The sequence below is a fragment of the Varroa jacobsoni genome, unplaced genomic scaffold (genome assembly GCF_002532875.2).
Source record: "Varroa jacobsoni isolate VJ856 unplaced genomic scaffold, vjacob_1.0 contig04134, whole genome shotgun sequence".
Taxonomy (NCBI): domain Eukaryota; kingdom Metazoa; phylum Arthropoda; class Arachnida; order Mesostigmata; family Varroidae; genus Varroa; species Varroa jacobsoni.
The window spans coordinates 667-7,917 of NW_019215170.1; the positions used below are offsets into that span (position 1 = coordinate 667).

At 37.9% G+C, this 7,251-nt stretch overlaps 1 long non-coding RNA gene across 2 annotated transcripts; it reads left to right on the plus strand.

Annotated features, from left to right (window-relative positions):
• The first annotated feature begins 263 nt into the window (after positions 1–263).
• On the plus strand, positions 264–3,596 carry LOC111272982 (uncharacterized). Of its 2 annotated transcripts, none has more exons than XR_002687814.2 (4): positions 264–706; positions 1,087–1,256; positions 2,897–2,942; positions 3,379–3,596. It is a non-coding gene; the product is annotated as an uncharacterized LOC111272982 (long non-coding RNA). The 2 variants fall into 2 exon arrangements; XR_002687813.2 differs by having other exon boundaries at positions 267–706; positions 3,376–3,596.
• The last annotated feature ends 3,655 nt before the right edge of the window (positions 3,597–7,251 follow it).

Sequence of the window (7,251 nt, forward strand, 5' to 3'; positions counted from 1 at the left end):
CTGAAAAACATTCTCCCTCTCAAAAATCCCTTTGGAATTTGCTATGGCGCTCCATTACGACAGGACCCATACAAACCTAAAGCGATTGTTGGCAGCGTTTGGTCGCTACCGCGCTAGTGACAAGCCTCCTCTCTTGCCATCTGTCTGATCAGAGGCGTTAGATACTGTATCGTCGCCTTTCTAGCTGATTCCATGTTTCTATAGCGTTCGCATAGTGGAGCGTCGTAGTCCAGCGAAGCTTTTGAGAATGCTACGAGCAGCCGGTAGCAGCGGCCGCAGTATCAGTATCCACCTCTACTCTATAGAAAAGCCCCACGGCTAACGAAAGCAGCGCACAACATAGCAAACGGTCGATCGATCGACCGACCGACCAACCAACCAACCAACCTACTGGTCAGCTGACGACTCTTTGGCCTTGAGCGAGCGCATCATCGTCCTCCCTTCATGGTGTCGTTCTTGAGCTAGTCTACCGTACGCTGCAAAGCGCGCAAGTGGAGTGCTCTCGTGTGCGGGCTCTTAGCTACTCCCAGTGTGATCTAATTACGCCATTGTAGGTCGCCATACTTGGATCTCGTGTGGATACAACAGCAAAGGCTTTGGTTTATTGACGTCGTAGGGGAACGCGTGTGCCGGAGGAAGTGTTACGATTATAACTGCAGTAAGCTACAAAAACAGACTCCACTAACTGGCGTGAATGAATATTGGGGTAAGGCCGATTAAAGTCTGTCCATCATCGCAAGAAGTCAGTAGCGAAGGACGCCACGATGCATCTGTGGTTCGCTTTGTACGCTTGCGCGATAAGCAATTTCAAGTCGATTTTTTACCGTTATCCTTTACTATAGTCAGCAAAAGCTAGAAATTGATTTATTGTCGAACCAATGTTGGTCACCGAACGAACGTGCCATGCGTAAAACGTTGTATAATATACTTTTGCGAGGTTATCCGCAACCTTATAAACAACACTGCCACTCGAGTCATTAAAGTCGTATCGTCATGGAAAAAATCATGGAGGTTATCGTAGTTTTTTTTCCAACCGAACTCCAATCTAATTAGTTTTACTATTGCTATTTCATTATCAAATTAAAGGCAATAGCGGTTAGGTGAGCGCAACAGCTGACGTGGACTTGAAACAAGATTCAGGCAAAGAAGGCTTCTGCGCTGCGCAGCTGTTAACGATGACGACTGAAGATGAAGTTCAGCGGCGGGCTCGAGCTTTCGTCAAAGACCTGCTTAATGAGGCGATAAAGGAAGTGAAGGTGGGCCATTAATCTAGAAAATGGATTAAAAAAGCGAAAAGTATTGATCTGTAGCATTACTGTACTATACCTGTTACTCGGACCTCTATCTTGATACACTGCAGAGTTAGACCTCTAATAAGACAATAAAAAATTCGCGGAAAATACTCCACAATGGAAATTTATCTTTTCATCTGTTGAATTCACTATCTAGAATCCTTAGCTAATTCTAGGTGAGGTCAGAGAGAAGTCGTGTCACGATCTATGGCAGTGTAGTTTTCAACCGCCAGTTTTCTACCAGGCCAATTTTAGTAGGATTTACATCTTCTGACACCTGGCTATGACAAATTGAAATATCACTGATTAGAAGGTGGGTTTGGTAATCTCAGAAAAAAAATACAAAATTAAAAGTAGAATCGTCAGCCACATAGAAGGTAAATTTTTTTTATTAATTTTTCTTCATATTGTGAAAAAGTAATTTCTAACTTTTCCGGAGAATGCTGATCGACTCGAAGATTTGGTGCATTCCAAATCTAACTATATTGATAGGAAGACCACAAAAGTCTATTAGTGAATCAAAGTAAAAAAAAAACAATTACATTTTGAAATAATGCTTCTAAGCATATTTATCATATGTAATGCCACTTGGTATATAGATACATTTACTTTAATTATTCATTCTGGAAAGGCTAACCAGTGATACGAAAAATCCTTTAAAAAATCTTTATGGGCACTATTAAGATCGTAGCATATTCTGCTACGGTTGCTTAGAGATGTATAAGGTACGTAGTATTAATGCAGCTCCAAGTTCAAGAAACTTACTCAGCAAACTTCGTATTCTAAAAACGTAAAGAAATTGAGCGCTAGCGATTGAGTAAGTTCCTAGCCAAAAAAAATTTCTTAGGCTGATTTTAGATGGCCCAAGCTGAGACTATACGAAATTTTATGTCAGTGCTCAGATCAAATATGTAATATAATGTTAAATACATGCACTTCTAAATGACGAAATAATTAGAAAGTTTGAGCATATATTGAAATAACGAATCTCAACTACTAAGCATTTATGGCGCTAACGTTGTTACCCTAATACCCTAGTGAGAATATTACAAACACAACAATAAGCAGAATCGTATAAAGGAATCATTAACTTACTAAAAAAATTAACTAGAAAACAGTAATTACCTTAAGCGGGTGTTGGCCCGCTTAAGGTCATTACTGAAGAGAAGATTAAAGAAATAGTTCCGTATCTGGGCATGAACGGGTATATTCTTAGATATTGACTTAAGACTCGTAATATTTAGAGAGAATATTGCATAATATATAAATTGCAAGTTACGTTTTACCAGAAGTGTTAACCTAATAGGGGATAAAAAGCAACTTCTTGTGAAATGCTAAAAACTTGTGTTGTATGATAGTTAATATCATCAATATTAGCGCTTAATTATTCAAGTTTTATATGACAAAAATTTATAATCCAACATACGGCAGAATTCGAAGAGATGCACTCAAGTACTTCGCGTACTGTTCATTTATAGAGTTCTAATTAAAAGGGTGTCTGCAAAATAGGCCACAAAAAATCACGTATTCTATTTATATATAGTATATATATATATATATATATATATATTACTAAATTAACAGAAATAATTTATCTTTTTCAGAGATGCAACACTGAACGAGCCAGTTGTAAACGGGACGAGAGTAACTGTGAGCATTTAATCTCTACATCATAATATATAATACATTTCCTGTTACGATCGACGATCACCTAACTTGGAAAAACCTATTCCAAACCTGTAAGATACAATACTGGAGTGCGAGATATCCAGCACGGGGAGATTTTATGTTAATCAACGATACTTCATATGCACTATAAGACCAGATTACCACGATAGAAGGCCTGCGTAACACCATCATTTTATATATATTATACCCACACTCCTGATACTATTCTTTCTGACTTGAGGGCAATTTTAAAACTGTGAATGGCTCGCAATCTGCATTATATATAAGATTCGTCCCGCAAGATTTGCATACTGATAGTACATCTAGTCTAATAGTCTCTCTTACTCAAGAGCCTTGTGCAGTAATTGAAGGTTAATAACGCTACTTTTTTTTTTTGATATTATCTATGTTTCAGTAGACGAAAAAGAAGCTCCGGTCGAGGGTCACTGGTATAAACGACTACGTAGTCAACTTTGCACGTGTGTTCGGCCTCAGGAGCACTAGCTAGATGCTGCTGCGCCCACATAAATTAACTAGAGATAATTTCTGTCTTATTTTAATAACTACATGCCAAGTGAATTGTTGTGGACTTATGTGAATAAAGTCGCGTCGATACTTGCTTTGGAATAATAAAAATGAGCGGATCTTCTAAATCGGTACGTTGGATGCCGTCCTAAGCATTTCAACACAAACCGATCTATTATGAGTTCCTTACATGTCGAGCGACAGCCTTAGTAACTTCCCAATGACATCCCACATTGAGCTCAGCTGCGATCTGCTTTGTTAAAACCCTAGACATAAAAACAAAATAAGAATGGCTATTTTTCCTATGTTCACAATTTACACTTAGCAAAGCCTCAGTTGCCACTCTACCGGGTATTTGTTAATACCAGAAGTTACTCTCCAGGAATTTTCACTATGCTTAGCTTGCAAATTACCACACGTTCTAGCTGAACTATATCCACCCGTATGTGGATGCTGAGAAATACTTGAAAATTTCCGTCGCCTCTCACAAAAAGGTGTCCTTTTTTAATAGTACACAGGTAGTTAAAAGTAATTCAATTCAAAATTCAGAAACAAATAGTTTTTTTTGTGAAATTCTCCTTCATATTGCGATCTAGCCTTTCGTAAATCTGTAGTGCTTTTCCTGGGAGATTCTCATTTCTTTGACCCCTCCAAGTAGTAGTTAAAATGTTTATAAATAGGATGGTCTCTTCATTAGACGAACATTTCTGAAAACGATTTTCTATATAGGAATAGAAAAAACCTCTGGGTATCAATTTTTGTAAGTAGGCTAGGTGGCCTATCAACTCGAACGTGAATTTTCGTTATGACAACCGCTAAAATCTGAAATTTTTTTCCATTTTCTCGGTTCTGACACAAACACCTACTGACACAAACAACTACCGAACTGAGCGCCCGACACAACTAAAATCATCACAACTACTATACATCCAGGCATAATTATTTAGGCTGAATAATTTACGACCATTTTCATGTTTAGGCTGCAGATTTTTCAGACTACCTGTACGTTTTCAAGTGATCACACTTCGTGCTAAAAACAGGCTGCGCCACATAGGAAACTTAGCAACACTTTGGCTGCAATTGAACAAAAAATTTAATGATACTACGCGGTAGACTGAAATGCGTTTGAATTTAGTCGTTTGTTAAGCGGCCCACGATGCCCACTATAAAATTACTTTCCGAAGAGGCCAAGGGCTCAATGTCGAAGCCGATGCTAACCACCATCTATGGCTTTTAACTTAGGTGTATAACAAGGTAATGGCATTTTCGTTGTGGGTTATCTAGAGTAAATTTTGAGGTTGATGAGTTCATGTTTCTAGATACGGTACATCTAGATACGGTAGGAATGGTGTTGACAACCGGACCACAAAATATCAGATCGGTTTCTATCGGCACTCTTTGCTGCTTAGAATGTTGCGCGTGCACAGGCTAAGTATTGAAGGATTAGCGCATTGACGTTATAAAATAACGGAGCTTTTGTTTAATCAGCCACGTATTAGTTTCGTTCGTTCGATCGATCCATTTTACTCTTTCCACTCACTGGTCAAGCAACATAATTTCATCCCCTACCAAAGAAGCAGTCTGATAATATAACATCAGTTAAACAGTGTTTTTGGGCTTACATGACATTTGTTGGGGTGCAAACTTAAAGAGTATCCAATAAATCGACTTGAAATCCGGGTACTATTTCATCAGTGGTCCAATCAGTTACTACATTCGATCCTAATAAAAATGAATTGCGCCTCAGTTTTCAGAATATAGCTTTTACCGCTGTTTATAATGGAGGAACAGTCTAAACATTTGAAAATGGAACTTTTTGCAAATTCAACTTGACCTAAATTGTCTGAAGAACACACCCAAAAAGCTCGGTCAGAAGTAATGTTTATGAATATCTATTTCAGAAATGTGTATTATGAACACAAAGTGATGAAACAATTATTCAGCCCTATTGAGGGTTAACCAGCGTTTCACTTGTTTCAAAAGTAGCCTTTTACAGAGCTAATTTTCGCTTTTGTTCTATTACTACGCTTATTTAAAAATTGAAACCTCAATTAAAATCTTAAACGAGCGGTGCAGTTTCTGAGTGAAATGTCGCTGATAAAGCTATAGTGCCTGACGAAGTGTTAGATTATTAACTGGACACAAAGGTCAAGCACTCTCTATAAGACATGTAGACTGACAAGATTGTTTTGACTCAAAATGGAGCGAGGTCACAGGATGGGAAGCGCGAAATTTGAAATTTTTTTATAAGCACGATACGCCTATCATTGTTGTAATAGATCAATGAAATGGCTAACTCCTATGGCACTCGAAATTCTCAATATAGATCGAAATCTATAGCTTACTACTTCGATAGAAACGATCATCATGCACAGGCGTAATACGGTTGTTTCCCAAAACGCGTACTAGCAAGTTTAGGACGTTAAAAGATTCTTAAGCATAAAGCAGCAAAAATGATCTAAAAAGCCTTTGTCCCAGGTAGACGTTTGTAAACGTAGCAAAGTATCTGGGGCAGAGAAAGAGTTCTAAGATGGAATGCTGCTTAAGAACAACCGATATACACACAGAGATTAGAGAAAATATATTCTACAGAGGGAGCTCTTGGACCTTTCAGACTAGCCTTCGATGCACGCATAAAGACCATTCGTAAATACCTAACCGTAATTGTGTTCCATAGTTTTATTGCAGTTTCTTAGGTAATAAAATAAACGTTTGCATGATGATAGCTGCAGGTTTTGTTAAGTTCAACTAATTGCTAATATAGCTAGGCATAAAATTATCGAATAATCAAAACAGGACTTCGACTGTGCTTAGAATACTTCGTTCTTAGCTGCTTAAATATACATTTGCACGCAAGAGTGTTACTCTGTTCGATGAAGTTCGCCTGAAGATCAACCTATTTTTGCTGGCTTTCATGATATGAAACAGATCGGTGATAATTATAAAAGCAAGAATAAATATTACAACAACAAAACTTAACTGGCTGATGGACGGTTACATAAAGTTACATTACGGTTACATACATATCTATATTTCCATAAATATCTAATAATTTTGATTATTTTTTACATTGAGTCGTTCGTAATGAGCTGGTAAATTTGCTGGTACTAGTTAGAAACTCATAGCACGATATTTCTATAATAACTTGGGGCAAGCATAACTTGGGCCTAAATGTTTCTCTTAATTTCGTACCGATATACAGACACTATACAGGCAGTATGTTCATTATACTCTTGTATTCCTTGGTACCAAGAAACATGCTGAAAGGGAATTGAGAGACCGTTTTTCTAGTGCCCTTTGTTCAGTGTATAGGGTAAACAGGCTTCTAATTTTGGAGAAAGTCCCAACAGGTGGAGAAGGCTCCGAAGTTGTATAAACACAGTTTGTTTTTGTCTGATTTATGAGTGATAATCTGTATGCCCTGAAAAGTCTACATCAGATGGCCGACCTGAGTAAGCTACATTCTCCAGGTCTGAGATAGCATCTTTAGACTTAATAACTTATTTTTGAACGGATCTTCCGAACATGGAGTGCACGTCGTCAATAACACACATTTCACACGCCATTTAACTGGCCCTTTGACTCCGGCAAAAGGCGAGGCAAAATAGGTATTGCAAATGCGCTTCTCCTTCGCCTGAAATATTTGTGCTCCAAGCCTAAACTTAAGATACCATAAACCCTTAAAACATAAAGATAATATATGAAAAAAACAGAAACAGCAAAAAGGTAAAGGGAACAGTGAACAATCGAAGAAACGAAACCATCA